Source organism: Heterodontus francisci, chromosome 24 (assembly GCF_036365525.1).
Source record: "Heterodontus francisci isolate sHetFra1 chromosome 24, sHetFra1.hap1, whole genome shotgun sequence".
Classification (NCBI taxonomy): domain Eukaryota; kingdom Metazoa; phylum Chordata; class Chondrichthyes; order Heterodontiformes; family Heterodontidae; genus Heterodontus; species Heterodontus francisci.
This window is the reverse complement of record NC_090394.1, coordinates 68048425-68071392: the sequence shown is the minus strand read 5'-3', so window position 1 is coordinate 68071392 and position 22968 is coordinate 68048425. Positions and strand designations below refer to the sequence as shown.

General features: G+C 44.8%; 1 long non-coding RNA gene across 1 annotated transcript in view; it reads left to right on the top strand.

The window, feature by feature from the left end:
* Nucleotides 1–19980, top strand: part of LOC137383496 (uncharacterized) — a 68424-nt gene extending 48444 nt beyond the window's left edge. The window contains exon 3 of the long non-coding RNA XR_010977414.1: nucleotides 19914–19980. This is a non-coding gene — a long non-coding RNA (uncharacterized lncRNA). The remainder of the gene's footprint in view (nucleotides 1–19913) is intronic.
* Nucleotides 19981–22968: the final 2988 nt, after the last annotated feature.

The window sequence follows — 22968 nt, the reverse complement described above, 5'->3', positions numbered from 1 at the left end:
GATAGAGGTATTCAAAACCATGAGGGGTCTGAACAGAGTAGATAGAGAGAAACTGCTCCCATTAGTGGAAGAATCGGGAACCAGAGGGCACAAATTTAAGTTAATTGGCAAAAGAAGCAATGGTGACATGAGGAAAACCTTTCTCACGCAGTGAGTGGTTAGGATCTGGAATGCGGTGCCTAAGAGTGTGGTGGAGGCAGGTTCAATCGAAGCCTTCAAGAGGGAATTGGATTATTATCTGAAAAGGAAGAATGTGCAGTGCTATGGGGAGAAGGTGGGGGAGTGGCACTAGGTGAATTGCTCCTTCAAAGAGCTAGCACAGACATGACAGGCTGAATGGCCTCCTTCTGTGCTGTAACCATTCTATGATTCTATGTGCTGATTCCAACTCTACACTAGCCTGCAAGGTAGTGACAGGCAGTGCCAGTATCTAAGCTGGTGGCTGCAGTATCATATCAAATGATGGGGCCTCTTCATCACTGCTGTGCTGTTGCTGTCTCTCCTCCTCCTAGGACTGAGAGGGAGGAGGGGTGGGGTGGGTCCATGGTCACAACATCAGCAGCTTGGTCATCATGCCAGATAGCAGAATGAGGCTGTACTGAGAGTTGAGAAGGGGCAGGAACATACCATGTTCTCAATGTTCTCAGTGACATCCGATCCCGGATGCCACAGTTTCCGTCACAACTGGCCCCATGATGGCGAGAGCATCTACTCCGTAAGGTTCAGGAGACGCAGAGGGCCTTTTCCCCCACTGGTTCCCTTCTGTTGTGTGCCACCTTGCCCTGCAAGAGATAGGGAAGAATGTCAGTGATTTTGTTGCACTGTGTTTAGGTGATGTCCTTGCCATCGGTTGAATAGCTGGAGATATGTGGGGGCAGCGGGAGCTGGATGTGAGGCTGGTAACATTGTAGGTGTGTGAGTGAGGGTGAGGTACAGCATCTGGATGTTAGGTGTGAGTCCCGAGTACCAGGGTGTGCTGCATGGTGAGTGGTGGGGTGTGGTGCATTGAGCACCGTAAGATGTTGGTGATATGGCAGGCAGGAGATGTCATGTGAAGATGCATTCACTGACCTTGGCCACCTGTTTGAGGTCATACGAACATATGAAATTAGGAGTAAGAGTAGGCCAATCAGTACCTCAAGCCTGCTCCGCCATTTAATAAGATCATGGTCATTTGATTTCTTGTGGCACTACTGCATGGTTCTCGGGTCCAGACATCTGGAGTTGACCTCTCTGGCCACCTGCCCCCACTTGCTTCTAAGGGTGGTCCTTGAGAGCCTCCTGGCCCACTGCAGAAACATGGGGCTGAATTTTCCCCACAGAGGCAGGAAACAGGAGTCAGGTTTAGTTTCAAGTCCCGAACTCGCCTCCAATGGGAAACTGATTGCAGTCACAATTTTCACGTGGTGAGCCCTTAATTGATATGGAGACGGGTTTCTTGTCCAGTTGGAGCCCATGGGAGCAGGAATGGAGGCAGGTCAGATGAAGTGTGGGACTGATTTAGAATCCCAAGGTAGCCATCACTGAGGTGCTGCTTGTCCTGAGGGAGAAATCTGCTGACTGTACCAAAGCGTTCCACTGCACCAGAAGGAAGCGAGATGTCACAGGAGAGCCAGAGGCCTGGCACCCAGGGCAGGGCTGCCAGGAGAGTAGAAGCTGCTGCACTGCTGAGGCTACTCGGTGTGTGACTTGCTATCGGATGGAATGGCGTTCACTGCACCCCCTTAATAACCACATTGCCCTCTATAAGCATCAGGTCCACCAGAGACCTGTTTCACCAGGCCATAAGCAGAGAACTTCAAGGTCACAGTGTCTTTGAAGGCTACTGGAAGGATTTGGTGACCAGTGCTTCGAGGTGTGAGGTCATAGGGCACAGATGTCTGTGGCCATCTGCCTGGAGAGTTACAGTCTCCTGTGGCAATGGGTCTCGGTCATCCCCAAGTAACTCCGTCTTCAGCGTAGATCCTGTGTTGAGGGTATGGCCTCCATTGCCTTCCTGCCCTTCTTTCCTTCCCCATGCCCTCCTGCTGCTCAGGGTTCTGCCCTTCTTGCGGAGGGTGTTGCCCCTCATCTTCACTGGGCCCAAAATCTGACAGTCATGCCCCTTTTGCCAGCTGCAGCCTTCCTTGTGGATTGGTGCCTGTCGTATTGTAATTGGCAGCCTTGCCCCCTGTTCTTCTGCCCCCGTGATGCCAGGGGTGACCACACCATTCAATGCCCGACCGCTGACTGTCCTCTCTCCTGGCCACCTGCGTAGTTCCAAGAGAACCTCCTTTCCAAAGGCAGAGTCCCCTTCTGCCCCACTGACCCTCTTATGGGGCCGAGGTAATTCCCTGGGGCAGCCATGACTATCTCCCCACTTTGTACCCGTCTCCCTTCAGCTGGCCAGCAACAGACAGCGTGTGTCACCTATCTGCCCCCGTGAAAATATAAACTTCCCCCATTAATGAGCTCATAATGAGCTATATGACAACTTTAATTGGGAGGTGGACATGATCGCTCTCGGACCCTCCCCTACCCTGGTGAACATTGCCAGCGCTGGGAGCAGCATCTCAAAACTGACAAACCGGCTGGTGCCAGTATTTTCAGGCCTCGCTTCCCACCCACAGTGGGGCCCAAAATTTCAGCCTATGATGTCTCTCCTCCTGCTCACCTCCACCATTAATGCCGCCAGCACCCGATCCACTGGAATCCTCTCTCTGTCCTAGTGTTGACTCTGTTATCATTTAAATGGCAGTAATATTCTTCAGTGCGGCTTTCCTTTAAGAGGGACAGCCTGCCTTTAAGAAGAACAAGCAAGCTTTGTGCACAATGTTACTGAGCTCCCCAGCTGAGTGCAGAGGCAGCCAGCAGCCTTAAGGACACAACATGGGACCCGCTCGGCCAGACACTACAATCATGCAGATGAGGTGGGTGCCCAAAATTTGTGTGTTGCCCACCTCAATCTGAAAGGGCGTGGGCAGGTTGTGAATCATGACCTCCGCAGCCAGAAACAGGTGTCAATTAATTTTTAGTGGACTTTTGATGTCGAATTTGCATTTTCGAACTGTCTGGACAGTGTATTCCAAAACAATCCAAAACCCAACATATAGCAACCTCAATAAATATACAGTACTGAGGTTGAGTGCAAGGAAGCTTTATTTTGGATCTGGCCTATATTATACCTGATCTGAGAATGTTTGATGCAGCTAGTGAGAGGAGAAATATGAGAGGTGTTGCATTTCTCAGTGTGGACATCCACCACCTTCGAGCTGAACAGTAGAATTTTGTGCCAAACCAAGGAACATTTAGGCCCTGACACTCTTTTGGGTTCTACCGATCTCCTGTTCTAACTTCAGTCGGAGACTGGTAGAAATCTCAGAGAAACAGCATTCTGCACCCAGGGAGAGGTGAAAATGTGGAACTTACTACTACATGAATTAGGTGAGGCGAATAGCATAGGTTCATTTAAGAGGAAGCCAGAAAAGTGGGAGGGAGAAAGGATTGGAAGGTTATACTGATAGGGTGAGATGTGGGGCATTCGCGCCTGCATGAACCAGTTTGTCTATATGGCTTGTTTCTCTGCTGTAAATTTTATGTAATTCTACATAACAGCATAAACAACTGAAAATAGCAATCTAGCCATCTCTCTCAAGTTTACTGCGGGTCTCCCTCCAGAGCCACTGTCAGAATTTCAAGCCCTTAGCTTTCGCAATGTCTGAACAAAATTATAAATTGGGAATCATTTTATATTTTTCATATTGATGAAAAAAACGGTTTAAACTGAATCAGGTTCCAAATTTCAGGAAAAAAACATCAAGTCAATAAAGAAAGGCATCAAAATCCCCACAAATTGCAAAAGAAAGAAGAAAAAAATTAAAAAGCAACTGAACTGTGACAGGGAGACTATTAACGGACACTGTGATGCGCGTGTAAATCCTACTGGCTTCAACCTTTAACCTTGTGGTAAGATGTACGGCTGTATGTTACACGGTGTAAACTTGATGCTTAGTTTAGTATTTATATCCAACACATTTATAAAATAAGAGGCATGTGCCCCTGGTGATCTCTCAAATCTCCACCAGATGAAAAATATAAATGGTTTCAAATAGAAAGATCCGGTCTCACCTGAGATTGTGTCTCAGCTAATGGACACCACAACAGCCAATTACTTGAGTTTCACAGGAAAACAAAATAACATGAAAGCAGAAACATTGAAAATGAATAGCACAGCATAATTGCCCAAAGTGAAAGGAGAGAAGCTGGAAATGTGAAATGAAGAGAAAACATGGTGAAAATGCACAGCAATTTATTTGGTGTGTGAAATGGAAAGATAGACTCCTGATTCGGGTGGTGCACTAGTTCTGATGACGGATCATATCCAAAACAATGAGCTTCCTTTCACTTACTGATCTGCTGCCTATTTGTGGTATCTTCTCCTTTTATTTCTGCATGAGGGCCTATATATACAATAGGATACAGTAGTGTCTGCAAAGGTCTGATGAGAGGGGTAGGCAAAGTGACAGCATGCTCTGTGCTGTAAGATAAAGCATTGTTACCCAACATTGATGTAACAAATCCTAATCAGTCTAAAACCTCGATAGGATTCCCTTTGTCCTCACCTTCCACCCCACCAGCCTCAATATCCTCTGCCATTTCTGCCACCTCCAGTATGATTCTGAAGGAATTGTTCTCTCTGTGACACCCCGGTCTACTCCTCAGTCACCCCAGCACGCCTTCCCTTTCCCATGGCACCTTTCCACGCAAGCACAGGAGATGCAATAGCTGCCCTTTTACCTCCTCCCTTCTCACTGTTCAAGGCCACAAACACTCCTTCCAAACTAAACAGTGACTTTACTTGTACTTCTTTCAATTTAATATACTGTATTCGCTGCTCACAATGTGTTCTCCTCTACACTGGGGAGACCAAATGCAGACCGGGTGATCGCTTTGCGGAAGCCTCCGTTCAGTTCGCAAGCGTGACCCTCAGCTTCCTGCTGCCGGTCATTTCAATTCACTACCTTGCTCCCATTATGACCTTTCTGTCCTTGGCTTGCGACAGTGTTCCAATGAAGCTCAACGTAAGTTCAAGGAACAGCACCTCATCTTTCAACTGGGCACTTTACAGCCTTCTGGACTCAAAGTTGAGTTCAATAATTTTAGATCATAACCTTTGCTGGAAAAATATTACGTGAGGTGTAAAGCAGGCTTCCAACTGACTATCAGCTCTACTTTTAATGTAATGCCCATGTGAATTAGATGGGGAACCTGGCTGCAATCCTAATCCTCAGGTCTGGTTGCCCCTATGCAAACTCTATATAAAGGAAAGATCAGCAGCACTGCAGTACATTCAGACAAGAAGATATTTAGAGCAGAAGCACCATGGGCGATCATACACAACTAAATAACAGTGCAGCTAACTGGCCTGGAACAAGAGAAGGTGCAGAGGAGATTTACTAGAATGGTATCAGGGACAGTTATGTGGAGCGACTGGAGAAACTGGGGTTATGCTCTTTCGAGCCGAGAAAGTAGGGGTAGATTTGAGAGAGGTGTTCGGAATCATGAAGGCTTTTACAGTAAGATACAGTAAGAAGATGAGATAATGGTTCCAGTGGCAGAAGGGTCAGTAACCAGAGGACACTGATTTAAGATAATTGGCAGAACAATCAGAGATGACATGAGGAACAAAAAATTAGGCAGGGAGTTATTATGACCTGGAATGAACTGCCTGAAAGGGTAATGGAAGCAGATTCAATAGTAACTTTCAGAAGGGAATTGGAAAAATACTTGAAGGGGTAAATAATGCAGGGCTATGGGGAAAGAGCTGGGGAGTGGGGTTAATTGGATAGTTCTACCGAAGAGCTGGCACAAACACAATGGGTTAAATGGATTCATTCTGTGCCATATCATTCAATGACTATGTCAAATAAAATTTCTGCATGAATTTGTTTATGACACGAGTCTTCGTTTAAGGCACAAGATATAGAGGGTGAAATTGCTCTTCGGTAAAACTGAATTGGCAGCCCATTTCACACCCTGCACGATTTTCTTATCCAGCAGAGCCTTGTAAAATTTATCTCTAATTCTTTCTTTTTGTCAATGCAAATACATGCAACCCCTCGAGATCATTATTTACCTCTAAAACCTCAGAAACAAATTTATTCGGTCACTTAACAACAGAGATTGCAGTACTAAATTTTGTATCAAGGAATCTAGGACAGATCAGCTCTGCATCTCTCAATACATGTGTGCTGTTAGGGATGAAAATGTTTTTCCCCTCATGGCTTGTTGCTAGGCAAGCAGAGGCAGCGTGTGGGCGGTTTGGCTTTTCAAATCTGCTCAGCTTCTACGCCACGCAGCATCATACATAGGGAGATTCATGTACTTTGCACATCTGAAAGAACTTTTATTTTTGTAAGGGTTTGCCCACTGTGGAAATAAAGCTCTTTACTCAATATCCCAGCTAGCTTCCCTTTTTTTAATTAAAATGCTATCCTGAGTGAAGGTTCAGCAAGTCTGTGAATAATGTTCCTTGATGAAAGGTAGAGGTGAAGCAAGAGCAATCCCTGTACACTAGTGATAATGCTGACAATCATTCATGGCCTCGTAATGTTTTGACTGAATCGTCGTAATGTGATTAACCCAACATTAATCAAGATGACTGAAGGAACAAGAAACACTTACGAAAACAGATATCATATGACCAAATACATTGATGGTCAATAAATGAATTTATTTAATAATCAATACATAAAATATTGGAATTTTTCATACGTTTTTTAAACTGGCAAACTATTTTAAAGATTAGATTTTATCAATGTGCATTCTTGTTAAGCATTCTTGTGTAGTCAGTTGAAACTTCAAAATCATTGGATACTTCCAGTTCATATAATTCACTGCATTGACCAAGACATAGTGTTGAAACTGTTTGTCTTTGCAGTAATAGCCATCTAATAGATAGCCTGGAATAGGTTCATCTACAGTAAATCTGATTTGTCGGATTTAATGTAGTAACATTAACCATCCTGTGTCACACAATAAATGTGTTGTTGGCTGCGGGCTAGAATCTGTTTTGCCAATTAATGATATATATCGGCTGGAACTTCACTGTTACACGTTCTTTAGCAGCAAACAGTTCTCATGAAGTGTTTATCTGATCGCAGTTGTGCTATTTGGCCCATCACACAATTGGCTTGATGGGCCAGAAAGTCTTCAGTCTACTTATTGAATAGTCTTTTGCCCTCTCCACCCAACTTGGAACCAGTCTAAGAGCCTGGTGGACTCAAAGAAACAACATTTAAAACTGCGGCACAGTGGCGCAGTGGTTAGCACCGCAGCCTCACATCTCCAGCGACCCGGGTTCAATTCTGGGTACTGCCTGTGTGGGGTTCAATTCTGGGTACTGCCTGTGTGGAGTTTGCATGTTCTCCATGTGTCTGTGTGGGTTTTCTCCGGGTGCTCCGGTTTCCTCCCACAAGCCAAAAGACTTGCAGGTTGGTAGGTAAATTGGCCATTATAAATTGCCACTAGTATAGGTAGGTGGTAGGGGAATATAGGGACAGGTGAGGATGTGATAGGAATATGGGATTAGTGTAGGATTAGTATAAATGGGTGGTTGATGGTCGGCACAGACTCGGTGGGCCGAAGGGCCTGTTTCAGTGCTGTATCACTAAACTAAACAGCACACTGAAAAGAGAGTAATGTTCCTGCAATAAATTTATTGATCTCAACTATTCAACTCTGCTAACTGAATGATCACAACATTTCATAACTGGTTAGTCCACAGTCTTGTACCTAGATTCCACACTGTACCAGGAATAATATTGAAAATCTGTCCTTTTCAAGGGTTGCAGCCAATATGTTAAAATCAATATAGTACAATGAAAATTTGGAAGGAAATAAGTGGTCCCTTCACAATGTTTTCTTGCTGCACAGTACAGTTTCTAAGTGATTAAGCATACTGGCATCCCAGGTCTGGGAGTGGGATTGGTGGCACAGTGGGAGAGGGGTGTGGAAGCCCAGATGTCTGCTTGATGTTTCTCAGTTTCTACTGAAACTCACAGCCTCAGACACATTGCATGTTTTCCACTAATCTCCAGCATTCTGTTCATTCTTATTTCGTTTTTAGGTTTTTAATGTCAATTTTGCAAGGGAAAAAAAAGAGACTTTGTCTGCCTCTTAAAATGATACTCTGACCATCCTGGGTTTTGCTTCACTATTTTCAGCCGTCAAGAAAAACTTCCAAGGGTCTTTTTTTAATTAATTTTTGGGATGTTGGCGTCTCTGGTTAGGCCAGCATTTATTGCCCATCCCTAATTGCCCTTGAGAAGGTGGCGGTGAGCCGCCTTTTTGAACCACTATAGTCCATATGGTGTAGGTACACCCACAGTGCTGTTAGGGAGGGAATTCCAGGATTTTGACCCAGCGACTGTGAAGGAACGGCGATATAGTTCCAGGCCAGGATGGTGTGTGACTTGGAAGGAAACTTGCAGGTAGTGGTGTTTCCGTCTTCTGTTCTTGTCCTTCTAGGTGGTAAAGGTCCTGGGTTTGGAAGGTGCTGTCGAAGGAGGCTTGGTGAGTTGCTGCAGTGCATCTTGTAGATAGTACACACTGCAACCACTATGTACCGGTGGTGGAGGGAGTGAATGTTGAAGGTGGTGGATGGGGTGGCAATCAAGCGGGCTGCTTTGTACTGGATGGTGTTGAGCTTCTTGAATGTCGTTGGAGCTGCAATCCTGACTTTGCCTTATATATGGTGGACAGGCTTTGGGGAGTCAGGAAATGAGTTACTCGCTGCAGAATTCCCAGTCTCAGACTTGGCCTTGTAGCCACAGAATTTATATGGCGGGTCCAGTTACGTTTCTGGTGAATGGTAATCTCAAGGATGTTGAAGGCGGGGATTTGATGATGGCAATGTCATTAAAGGTCAAGGGGATATGGTTAGTTTCTATCTTGTTGGAGATGGTCATTGCCTGGCACTTGTGTGATGCAAATGCCACTTGCCACTCATCAACCCAAGCCTGAATGTTGTCCAGGTCTTGCTGCATGTGGGCATGAACTGCTTCAGTATCTGAGGAGTTGCGAATGGTGCTGAACACTGTGCAATCATCAGTGAACATCCCCACTTCTGACCTTATAATGGAGGTTAGGTCATTGATGAAGCAGCCGAAGATGGTTGGGCCTAGGACACTACCCTGAGGAACTCCTGCAGCAATATCCTGAGACTGAGATGATTCACCTCCAACAACCACAACAATCTTCCTCTGTGCTAGATAAGCCTCTAACTAATGGAGTTTTCCCCCTGACTGCCAGTGACTCCAGTTTTGCTAGGGCTCCTTGATGCCACACGTGGTCAAATGCTGCCTTGATGTCAAGGGCAGTCACTCTCACCTTACTTCTGGAATTCAGCTTCTTTGTCCATGTTTGGACCAAGGCTGTAATAAAGTCAGGAGCTGAGTGGCCCTGGGGGAACACAAACTGAGCACTGGTGAGCAGGTTATTGCTGTCTGAGTGCCGCTTGATAGCACTGTCGATGACACCTTCCATCACTTTGCTGATGATGTGAGTAGACTGATAGGGCAGCAATTGGCCGGATCAGATTTGTCCTGCTTTCATGGAGAGGAAATACCTGGTCAATTTTCCACATTATCATGTAGGTGCCAGTGTTGTAGGTGTACTGGAACAGCTTGGATAAGGGCGTGGCTAGTTCTAGAGCACAAGTCTTCAGTACTACAGCCAGAATGTTGTCAGGGCTCATAGCCTTTTCTGTATACAGTGCATTCAACCATTTCTTGATATCATGTGGAATGATTCGAAATGGCTGAGACTGGTATCCGTGATGCTGGGGATCTCAGGAGGAGGCATAGATGGATCATCCACTCAGCACTTCTGGCTGAAAATGGTTGCAAATGTTTCAGCCTTGTCTCTTGCCCTATTGTACTAGGCTTCTTCAACATTGAGGATGGGGATGTTTGTGGAGCCTCCTCCTCCTGTTAGTTGTTTAATTGTCCACCACCATTCACAATTGGATATGGCAGGACTACAGAGCTTTGATCTGATCTGTTGGTTGTGGGATTGCTTAACTGTGTCTATAGTATACTGCTTCCACAGTTTACCATGTATGTAGCCCTGTGTTGTAGCTTCACCAGGTGGGCATCAAATTTTTAGGTATGCCTGATGCTGTTCATGCTATGCTTTCCTACACTCCTTGTTGAATCAGGGTTGATCTCCTGGCTTGATGGTAATAGTAGAGTGATGGCCCACAGCTCCTCATGGATGCCTAGTTTTGAGCTGCTAGATCTGTTTCAAATCTATCCCATTTATCATAGTGATAGTGCCACACAACACAATAGAGGGTGTCTTCATTGTGATGACAGGACTTGGCCTCCACATGGTGGTCACTCCAACAATACTGTCCTGTCCTGGTCAGATACATCTGTGACAAGTAGATTGGTGAGGATGAGGTCAAGTAGGTTTTTCCCTCTTGTTGGTTCTGCAGTTTCAGTCCAGTAGTTATGAACCTTAGGACTTAGACAGCTCGGTCAGTAGTGGTGCTACCGAGCCACCCTTGGTGAAGCATGTTAACTACATCAGGCTGTTGCTTAACTAGTCTGTGGGACAGTTCTACAATTTTGGCACAAGTCCCCAAAAGTTAGTGAGCAGGACTTTTCAGGGTTGACTGGGTAGGGTGTGCCTTTTCCATTTCCAGTGCCTAGGCCAATGCCAGGTGGTCTGTCTGGTTTTATTCTTATTTGACTTTTCCATAGCAGTTTGATGCAACTGAATGGCTTGCTGTGCCATTTAAGAGTCAACCACATTGATGTGGGTCTGGAGGCACATATAGGCCAGACCAGGTAAGGACAGCAGATTTCCTCTGCTGAAGGATATTAGTGAACTTGATTGGGTTTTTATGACAATCCAATAGTTTTGCGATCATCACTGAGATTAGCTTTTTAGTCCAGATTTATTAATTAATTGAATTTAAATTCCCCAGCTGCCATGGTGGGATTTGAACTCATGTCACCGGAGCATTAGTCATACCACTGGATTACTAGTCCAGTAACATTACCACAATGCTACCATTTCCTCAGGTTATTACCTCTGGTCATTCACCTTTCACATGAAATTCAGTGCATTGGGAGAAGTGTTCATGACACCCAAAATTGTACATGAAAGACATGAGCTTGAAGAGTCACATCGTCTTTTGTCACTCCATACTTTATGAATTAATATGAAATGCTTGTAATTGCAGAACCTCCTCCCCCTACCCTCCCAACTTGGAGCCAGTGGAAGAGCTCATTGACTCATAGCAACAGACCTTAAACAGGACAGGGGAGATAAATAAAAACAGAGAATGGTGGAAACACTTGTGTGATTGCCTTTAGGAGTAATGTACCTTTAAGATCTTAGCGTGCTAATGACCTGAGTACCAGGATGCAGTCATGTGACTACATGCCAGTCCTATTCTGCTACTGTAACACCTAGAGGCAAGTCATGTAAATAGTTAGCTCAGCACTGTATATACTTGTTAGCTGTTTAATAAACTTGTTTGAGATCTTCAATCAACTGAACTTCACGCATCTCATTTATGTTGCATCAGACAATATAAAAAGCTTCTCATTACATGGTGGCAGCTGTGGTGAGAAAACAGAATCCAAGATTGAAGACCACAGGAAAACAGCTTTTGACACTGCCAACAGGTAAAAGAGAGAAAACTGAAAGAAACACTGGCCCAAACAGTGTACAGAAGAAAAAAACCTCACCTCCAGCTGTAGAGGACAGAGCTGAATGACAAGCTGCAAATCAATCACTGTGAGTGGGTGCGTCAATGTGCAGTCGGTACAGCAATACCAGTTAAAGGAGGGAGCTTTGAGGTGTTTTCAAAGTTGATTTTTTTCAAAGGCTCAGTATAGGAGGGAAGCAGGGAAAACCCAATCCCTGTCTTGAGCTGATCGATTGTTTTCAAAGGCTACACCACGCTGATCAGGTCTGCGCCATTACAGGAGGTGCCTGACAGTGAAAAGCATGGGAATCCTCCATTCATGCAGCTCTCAGCTAGAGCTATAAATAAAAACCATTAAACCATTTCAGCATGAAGAGCCTTCATTCACTCAGCCTGTGTTTAAAAAAAACTTTTAAAACCATTGTGTGTGAAGAACCACAGCTGTGTAAACAGAGAGGCTTGAGTGCTGCAAAAAGCAACTCTTAAAAAAAGCCCTTGAAATGCCTATTGCACAACTATATAAAAAGACAGACTAGAGTGCTGGAAGCTAGATAAACTTTGAATCAAACCAGCCAGTCTAAAGAAGAGAATGTTTTAAGGGAAATCAGTACAGAGTCACAGTGCAAGGTCTTAAAGCAAGTTCTTAAAGCAAGTCTTAAAGAAAAATGGACAGCAGGAACATGGATATCAAATGTTCCAGCATGAACTGGAAAGCTTTGGATATCCCATCTGAGTTCAAACTGTTCTAACAGAGAAAGCAATTATGCTTTACAGACCAAGTAATTGTAGAATCAGAAATCAGGCTGTAAAAATAATGATAGTGAATCGAAATGAGGGATTGCACAGAACTAATACCTCTGGATTATCTGAACAGGACCACAAAGATCCCGTAAAGATATGGAAAGTGTTGGAAGATCAGCTCCGATTACGAGTGAAATTTCAAATTCACCACCTGGAATTGATAGAGGTATTCAAAATCATGAGGGGTCTGGACAGAGTAGATAGAGAGACACTGTTCCCTCTTGTGAAAAGATCGAGAATGAGAGGGCACAGATTTGAAGTATTTGGTAAGAGAAGCAAAAGTGACATGAGGAAAAACTTTTTCACGCAGCGAGTGGTTAAGGTCTGGAATGCGCTGCCTGAGACCGTGGTGGAGGCAGATTCAATTGAAGCTTCAAAAAGGAATTAGAGAGTTATATGAAAAGGAAGAATGTGCAGGGTTATGGGGAGAAGGCAGGGGAATGGAACTGAGGGAGTTGCTCTTTCAGAGAGCCGGTGTGGACATGATGGCTGAATGGCCTCCTTCTGCACTGTAACAATTCTGTGATTCTGCCATCAGCAGATGCCATAGTAAGGGCAACGAATGCAATTTCTCAGAAGCTGAGGTGTCAGACCAAATAATGGAGCTGGTGATTGTATCAACACCCATTGAAGTATTCTAGAAAGACCTCTTGAGGAAAAAGGAAGGTCACAGCATTGATGCGCTGCTGGAAGATGGTGGGAAGTATGAAGCCATTGTAGCTGGACAACAGCACATGCAAGCACTAGGTGCAGCCAACAGTATCAACACCATAACCTTGTTGAAAAGAGCAAGCAAGCTGTATGGTAAGTGGGGTCACATTGATGCGTTCATGGAGACATATGAAAGAATGGACCTTAAGCTAAATATCTGGAAGACAAAGGTCCTCCACCAGCCTGCTCCCGCAACGCAACACTGCCCCATGACTATCAAGATCCACGGTGAACCACTGGACAATTTGGAACACTTCTCATACCTTGGGAGCCTCCTCTCAGCAAAGGCAGACATCAACGATGAAACTCAGCATCGCTTCCAGTGTGCCAGTGCAGCCTTCGGTGGTCTGAGGAAAAGAATGTTTGACGACAATGACCTTAAACCTGGCAGGGCCACAGTGTTACCTGCCCTGCTGTATGCGTCAGAAACATGGACACCATACAGCAGACATCTCAAAGCCCTGGAGAGATATCACTAGCAGTGCCTCTGTAAGATCCTGCAAATTCAGTGGCAGGACAGGCGCTCCAACATCAGTGTCCTCTCTCAGGCCAACATCCCCAGTATCGAGACACTGGTCATGGCTAGTCAGTTAAGCTGCATCGCCTGCATGCCTGACACAAGACTCCCAAAACAAGCTTTCTACTCCGAGCTCCGTCACGCAAGAGGCTACCAGGAGGACAGAGGAAATGCTACAAGGATGTCCTTAAAGCCTCCCTGAAAAAATGTGACATCTCCACTGATTCATGGGCATCTCTTGCCCGAGACTGCCCAAAATGGAGAAGAAGCATCCGCGAAGGTGCCAGCCAATTCGAACAACGTCGACGTGCCCAGGCAGCGACCAAGTGCAAACAGCGGAAGGAGCGTTCGGAAATTCAAGCATCCCATTCATTCACCTCACCAAACACCGCATGCCCCACCTGTGGCAGAGTCTGCAGAACCAGAATTGGACTATTCAATTACCTAAGGACCCACAACCCTGGAGTGGAAGAAAGTCATCCTCGTTCCCGAGGAACTGCCTAAGAAGAAGAAGTGCGGTCTGTACCATTCATGGCGAACCTGCCCTATATTTTGTGACCTGTGCAAGGCATGCGGTGCAAAAGGACACTGGGCCCACTTATACAGGAATTCTGGCTCCAAAGTTGCAGCCAGAAGTCATGGTCAGATGCAAAAGAACAGACAAAAGGGCAACAGCAGCAAGGAAAGTGCCATAAACCTGTATAAATGCAAGCCAATACATGAAATCCATGGCAAAAGAAACCAGACTAGAAATACGACTCAGAGAGAAGTAGTTCCCAGACAGAAGATGAACAGGTATTCCACATTGTGAACCTGACACATCAAGTTGATGAAGTCAAACAATTGGATGCTTTCGCCACTATTAACATCATGCGCTCAAAGAAAGCTGGCAAGCATACACTCAAGGTCAATATTGACACCGGCACTAGTGCAAATATCCTACCAGTCCGAATCCTCAAAGATATGTACTGGAGTCACTAGAGATCAATGATACAATTGACAACTGCCAAGTTATCTACATACAATAGGTCACCCATCCCTTGTAATGGCACATCAACAATGCAATGCAGATACGGCAAGTCAGCATGGACACCACAAATGTTCTACCCAGTAGACATGAACGGACCAGCGGTGGTAGGACTACCCGTGTGTAAGGATCTAACATGATAACTATTCATGAGAGCATTGCCAAGGGGAAATCTCCAAGGGCTGGAACCAGTTTACAGACTCTGACCAGCATCAAATGGTGCAGTCTGGAAACCCAGCAATAGCACAACTATGCTGTGCCTTCACTTCTGCTCTCTAGAGAACCGCCAGCACCACAACAAACCAGAACGGACAGGTATCTCCATGAGATCAAGTACTCTTCCCTCAACAGATCCTTGATCTTGAGCCCCAAGCCTTCAGACATGGAGAATGAGGAGAGGCGAAGGACTGCAATGTCCTGAAGAGGCAGAGGAGGAATGAGTTGAAGCATTGTCTGTTGGCTCTTCAAGATGAAGTGCTGGAACTTTCCAAGAATGACAAGGCCTTAGAAGTGGTCATCTTGAGAAAAGCAACAGAGCAGGCTGAAGGCAGAACAACAGAAACTGAATGCAGAGAGGGAGAAACTTCAGAAAGACAATGAGACAGATGAGACGCAAACTCCCCAAGCAAGCGTTGTCAAACCACCGAGACGACCTATGGACTTTTGAGCCTCTATATTTCTACATTCGCAACAAGGTAGATGATTTAAAGGCCCAAATAGAGGTAAATGGGTATGATCTAATTGCCATAACGGAAACGTGGCTACAGGGCAACCAAGACTGGGAACTGAATATTCAAGGATATTCGACATTTAGGATGTACAGGCAAAAAGGAAAAGGTGGTGGTGCTGCACTGATAAGGAGGGATAGGATCAGTACATTAGTAAGGGAGGATCTCAGATCGGAAGAACAAAATGTGGAATCTGTTTGGATGGAGCTAAGAAACAGCAAGTGGCAGCAAGCATTGGTAGGAGTTGTTTATAGGCCACCAAACAGTAGTGGTAGTGTGGGGCATTGTATTAATCAGGAGATTAGAGATGTATGTATCATGGGTAATACAGTAATCATGGGTACTTCAATCTGCAGATAGACTGCGTAAATCTAATGAGCACTAATGCTGTGGAGGATGAGTTTCTGGAGTGTGTTAGGGATGGTTTTCTAGAGCAGTATGTTGAGGAACCGACTTGAGAACAGGCTATTTTAGACCTAGTATTATGTAATGAGAAAGGGCTAATTAATAACCTTGTTGTAAAAGAATCTTTAGGGATGAGTGACCATAATATGATGGAATTTTACATAATGTTTGAAAGTGAGGTAGTTCAATCTGAAGCCAGGGTGTTAAATTTGAACAAAGGAAATTATGAAGGTATAAGGGGCAAATTGATTGAGGTGGATTGGGAAAATACATTAAAAGGTCTGACAGTACATAAGCAATGTATAGTCTTTAAAGAAATATTACATAGCTTACAGCAACTTCAAGGCACAAAAACCCCAAAAGTAAAGGCAGTCAACAGTGGTTAACAAAGGAAGTTAAGGATTGTATAATGTTAAAAGAAAAGGCTTATAAAGTTGCCAGAAATAGTAGTTAACCTGAGGATTGGGAGGATTTTAGAATACAGCAAAGGAGAACCAAGAAACTGATAAAGAAAGGGAGAATAGAATATGAACGTAAGCTCGCGAAAATATAAAAATGGACTGTAAAAGCTTCTACAGGTACGTAAAAAGGAAACGTTTGGCTAAGACAAATGTGAGTCCATTACAGGCAGAGTCAGGAGAATTTATAATGGGGAATAGAGAAATAGCAGAGAAGCTAAATATTTACTTTGTGTCTGTCTTCACTGAGGAAGATACAAGAGGTCTCCCAGAATTAGAGATCCAAGGGATTAGGGAGAATGAGGAATTGAAGGAAATTAGTATTAGTAAAAAGGTTCTATTGGAGAAATTAATGGAGCTGAAGGTTGATAAGTCCCCAGGACCTGATATTCTACATCCCAGACTGTTGAAAGAGGTAGCTATGGAGATAGTAGATGCATCGGTGATCATCTTCCAAAATTCTATAGATTCTGGAGCGGTTCCTGCAGATTGGAAGGTTGCAAATGTCTCCCCACTATTTAAGAAGGGAGGGAGAGAGAAAACAGGGAATTACAGACCTGTTAGCCTTACATCAGTTGTTGGGAAAATGCTAGAATCTATTCTAAAGGATGTGATAAATGGACACTTAGATAATAATGATATGATTGGGCATAGTCAACAGAGATTTATGAATGGGAAATCATGTTTGATGAACCTGTTGGAGTTTTTTCAGGATGTTACTAACGGCATTGATAAAGGGGAGTCGGTGGACATGGTATACTTGGAGTTTTAGAAGGCTTTTGATAAAGTACCCCACAGGAGATTGGTTAGCAAAATTAAAGCACATGGGATAGGAGATAATATACTGGCTTGGATTAAGGATTGGTTAACAGGCAGAAAGCAGGAATAAATGGGTCATTCTCGCATTGGCAGGCTGTGACTAGTGGGGTACCACAAGGATCAGTGGTTGGGCCCCAGCTGTTCACAATATGTATCAATGATTTGGATGTGGAGACCAAATGCAGTATTTCCAAGTTCGCGGATGACTCAAAACTAGGTGGGAACCTATGTTGAGAGTAAGATGCAAAGCAGCTTCAAGTGGAATTGTACAGACATAGTGAGTGGGCAAGAACATGGCAGATGGAATATAATGTGGAAAAATGTGAGGTTATCTACTTTGTTAGGAGGAATAGATGTGCAGAGTATTTCTTAAATGGTAAGAGATTAGAAAGTGTGACCTGAGTGTCGTTGTCAATAAGTCACTGAAAGCTAACATGCAGGTGCAGCAAGCAATTTGGAAGGCTAATGGTGTGTTAGCCTTTATCGCAAGAGGATTTGAGTACAGGAGTAGTGAAGTCTTGCTTCAATTGTATAGAACCTTGGTTAGACCGCAGTTGGAGTATAGTGTGCAGTTTTGATACCCTGACAGTAGGAAGGATATTATTGCCATAGAGGGAGTGCAACGAAGATTCACCAGACTTGTTCCCGGGATGACGAGACTGTCCTATGAAGAGAGATTGGGGAAACTGGACTTGTATTCTCTAGAGTTTCGAAGAATGAGAGGTGACCTCATTGAAACCTACAAAATACATAAAGGGATAGACAGGGTAGATGCAGCTAAGATGGTTCCCCTGGTTGGGGAATCTCAAACCAGGGGACACAATTTCAAAATAAGGGGGAAGCCACAGAGCAGAGATGAGGACGGTTGTGAATCTTTGGAATTCGGTAGCCCAGACGGCTGTGGAAGCTTAGTCATTGAGTATGTTTAAAACAGAGATTGACAGATTTCTAAATACAAATGACCTAAGGGGATATGGGGATAGTGTGGGGGAAAAGGCATTGAAGTGGATGATCAGACGTGATCATATTGAATGGCAGGATAGGCTCAATTGGCTGAATGGCCTACTCCTGCTCCGATGTTCCTATGTTCCAAATTTCACAATCTCTATCTTTCTGTAAATAATTTTGATGTTACTTAATGTTATATGTTTCCACTTTTAGCATATGAGACTTATCTTTGGAAAGAAGGGGGGATGGTGTGTGATTGCCTTTAAGAGTGATGTACCTTTAAGATCTTAGTATGCTAATGAGCCGAGTACCAGGATGCAGTCATGTGACTACATGCCGGTCTCACTCAGCTACTGTAACATCGAGCGGTAAGGCCTGTAAATAGATAGCCCTGCACTGTATATACTTGTTAGCTGCTAATAAACCTATTTGAGATCTTCAATCAACTGAGCTCCATGCATCTCATTTATGGTGCATCAGACAACATAAAAAGCTTCTCATGATGATACTCAGCAGGTCTGGCAGCATCTGTGGAGAGGGAGACAGAATTAGTAGGCTCGATTTCATGTAGCCGTCAAGGCTCCCGATGCCAGACCGAAAAGGCAGGGAGAGACCTGCCTCAGACTTTACGCAATCGCACCCCCCACCACCACCCTGGTGCAATCCTCTGTTGTTCCGGTGGCGATGTTTCTGGCACTGGGATCTCCGTCCCTTTAAAGATGGCGATCCAGCCTCCAAGAGCTGCCGGCCAATCTCAGGGCCAGCAGTTCAGCAGTATCGGCAGTGCCACTGGGAGCGGTGACCACTGCCAGTATTGCAGAGGCCTTGGACTCAGGCCTAGTGATGGAGACCCTGGCCTCAGGTAAGTGGAATGGGGTCACTGGGGCCAGTCCGGAAGGCCCCAGTGAGGGGGTGGTCGGCGAGCGTGAAGTCCAGGGGGAAGGGGATCTACGGAGGTGTGGGTTTTGCTGGCAGGGGTCCTCCGGGGGCCACAGATTGCCCACAGAAGAGGAACTCACCAAGCCCGTGGGTAGGGCACCTCATTTCACAAGCTGCCCTCCCTGCATGGCAGCGGCACCCCCTACCGCTGGTTAGATCCCAGTGGCAGGGGGAAGAGGCCCTTAGGTGCTGTTAATAGGCCACTTAAGGGCCTTAATTGTTCTCTGGGCAGAAAGGCCATTGTCGGCCTCTCCCGCCCCCAGGAAAATCGCTTGGCGACGTGCCGGTGACGGGCCCTCTGCCCCCCGCCTCCAATTACGATTCTATGGGACTCCACCTCCTCCGACCCCACCTTGGGGGGGCCATAAAATCCAGCCAAATATTTCAGCTCTGTGACCTTTCATCAGAACTAGCATGGGAGAGAAATGCTATTTTCTGCTGGTTTTTTGTTGCATTGGGTAAATTATTGAGCAGAGCTCTGGAACTACTCCACTGCAAATGAAACCATGTATTAAATCAAAGGCAAAAAGCCATCTTGGGTTGTCTGTGCATGTTTCGTCCCATTAACATTGATAGAGAATTGGGAATAAGTAACCCTCCCTCCACCCTAAAAGGCAGCTGACGCAGTGATTCCCCAAGAGGGACAAAAGGACCGAAAATATCAAATACTCTACAAAAGAAAATTGGACTCTCCAAGGATACATTGACCCAACTGTTTTCTTTGCACAAGAGAAAGTATAGGTATTTATAATAGAGCATGACATTTCATTTTTTACATATACATATATTTATACATATATAATGTGTGTGGATGATTTCTCCATTTGCAGTATATCAGCTTGTCATATTTGTTTTTCAGGAATAAAGTTACATGATGGAAATTCTATGCACACTGGAGGACAGGGGAAGATGATGATGGGAAAAACACAGTTCGAATTATCATTAAAGTTCTGTCTGATGTCCTGGTTATTGTTGTGTTAAATTACTATCGGATGCTTTATTGCACCTTAGCATGGAACCACACTTAATTCTCCAAAGATGCTAAAATTCCAATAGATAATTGGATTAATGAACAAGCCAGCACAGCACATGGGCCCTGAAATTAGGCAACACTCGGTTCTTTGCTGTACATATTGCTTACAATTCAATTTTGCACTAAGTTTTCAGAAGTGACGAATTAAAAAAAGCTTGATTAAAACAATGATAACATACTAGTTTTGCTTCTGCTGTGAGGCAAAAACCACAATGCAGATTCTAAACTGGCTTGAAATCCAAATGATTCACACTGGGGTCACGCAAATTGTCTGGATTTAACCATCCACTGGATTTATATATCCACTTAACCTCAAACAGGGTGCCTGTCGCACTGTATGTAAACACCATACAATTTATGGACTTGTTTAGTGACAGGGTGTCATAAGTAATTAGAATCAGTTCAAATCACAATACTAAGACCAAATTCAATTTCATCCATCAGGTAAACAGGGTGCCAGAGTTTAACACGTTCGACTTGAAATGCGATTTTTTTATATTTCACCCTGCTCATCCACTGAAAAAGCTGGATGAGCTGTGTCTAAACAACCTTTATGTGCTCTTTGTTCATAGGCACACCTGCCACTGCACAGTACTTTGAGGAGCATAATGAATGCTCCTGGGATTGCAAAGAAACCTTGCTGTGTTGGGCGAGGATGTCAAGTGTTTTCTCGTGTATTTGTTCCACACAAACCATGTATATTGTCAACACGTCTATTAGAAGGAGACAGAAAATTAAATCATGTCTTTTCACATGCTTAGTAGCTCACACTGGATTGATTATTGAGGGTAAGAAAGAGAAACACACCCATGCAATTTAAGGAGGGTGGGGTCAATTTTGATGCCCTTCAGCTGGCAGTAATAGGATGGTAACTGCCTTAGATGGGGGTCAATAACCTCACCATTCCATTAATGTCAGCAATGTAGCCAGTGCCATTTTATAAAGTGTCTACCACTGTGTGTCCACCTATTTCAGGTGATAGACCCTTACAATGTGGAAATCGGGGTCCTAAACGTAAATCGGACCCTAGTTGCCATTTTAGGTCAGAACTGGTTGGAGCCAGTTCAGTGGAAGCTTTGAACAATTCTTGGGTGATGCAAGAGAAGAGGCTCAGTGAATGTAAGCCTGAATCTAAATAAAGGAAACTACGAAGGTATGAGGCGCGAGTTGGCTATAGTAGATTGGGGAACTTTACTAAAAGGGTTCACGGTGGATAGGCAATGGATAATATTTAAAGAATGTGTGCATGAATTACAATAATTATTCATTCCTGTCTGGTGCAAAAATAAAACGGGAAAGGTGGCTCAAGCGTGGCTTACAAATAAAATTAGGGATAGTATTAGATCCAAAAAGGAGGCATGTAAAATTGCCAGAAAAAGCCGCAAGTCTGAGGATTGGGAGCAGTTTAGAATTCAGCAAAGGAGGACAAAGAAGTTGATTAAGCGAGGGAAAATAGAGTATGAGGGTAAACTTGCGGGGAATATAAAAACTGACTGTAAAAGCTTCTATAAATATGTGAAGAGTAAAAGATTAGGAGAAATGTCGCGAACAACAGATGCCCCTCTACGTTGCTTTCATGGATCTCACCAAAGCCTTTGACCTCGTCAGCAGACGTGGTCTCTTCAGACTACTAGAAAAGATCGGATGTCCACCAAAGCTACTAAGTATTATCACCTCATTCCATGACAATATGAAATGCACAATTCAACATGGTGGCTCCTCATCAGACCCCTTTCCTATCCTGAGTGGCGTGAAACAGGGCTGTGTTCTCGCACCCACACTTTTTGGGATTTTCTTCTCCCTGCTGCTTTCACATGTGTTCAAGTCCTCTGAAGAAGGAATTTTCCTCCACACAAGATCAGGGGGCAGGTTGTTCAACCTTGCCCATCTAAGAGCGAAGTCCAAAGTACGGAAAGTCCTCATCAGGGAACTCCTCTTTGCTGACGATGCTGCTTTAACACCTCACATGGAAGAGTGCCTGCAGAGTCTCATCGACAGGTTTGCGGCTGCCTGCAATAAATTTGGCCTAACCATCAGCCTCAAGAAAACGAACATCATGGGACAGGACGTCAGAAATGCTCCATCCATCAATATTGGCGACCACGCTCTGGAAGTGGTTCAAGAGTTCACCTACCTAGGCTCAACTATCACCAGTAACCTGTCTCTAGATGCAGAAATCAACAAGCGCATGGGAAAGGCTTCCACTGCTATGTCCAGACTGGCCAAGAGAGTGTGGGAAAATGGCGCACTGACACAGAACACAAAAGTCCGAGTGTATCAAGCCTGTGTCCTCAGTACCTTGCTCTATGGCAGCGAGGCCTGGACAACGTATGTCAGCCAAGAGCGACGTCTCAATTCATTCCATCTTCGCTGCCTCCGGAGAATACTTGGCATCAGGTGGCAGGACCGTATCTCCGACACAGAAGTCCTCGAGGCGGCCAACACCCCCAGCTTATACACACTACTGAGTCAGCGGCGCTTGAGATGGCTTGGCCATGTGAGCCGCATGGAAGATGGCAGGATCCCCAAAGACACATTGTACAGCGAGCTCGCCACTGGTATCAGACCCACCGGCCGTCCATGTCTCCGCTTTAAAGATGTCTGCAAACGCGACATGAAGTCCTGCGACATTGATCACAAGTCGTGGGAGTCAGTTGCCAGCGTTTGCCAGAGCTGGCGGGTAGCCATAAAGGCGGGGCTAAAGTGTGGCAAGTCGAAGAGACGTAGCAGTTGGCAGGAAAAAAGACAGAGGCTCAAGGGGAGAGCCAACTGTGTAACAGCCCCGACAAACAAATTTTTCTGCAGCACCTGTGGAAGAGTCTGTCACTCTAGAATTGGCCTTTATAGCCACTCCAGGCGCTGCTTCACAAACCACTGACCA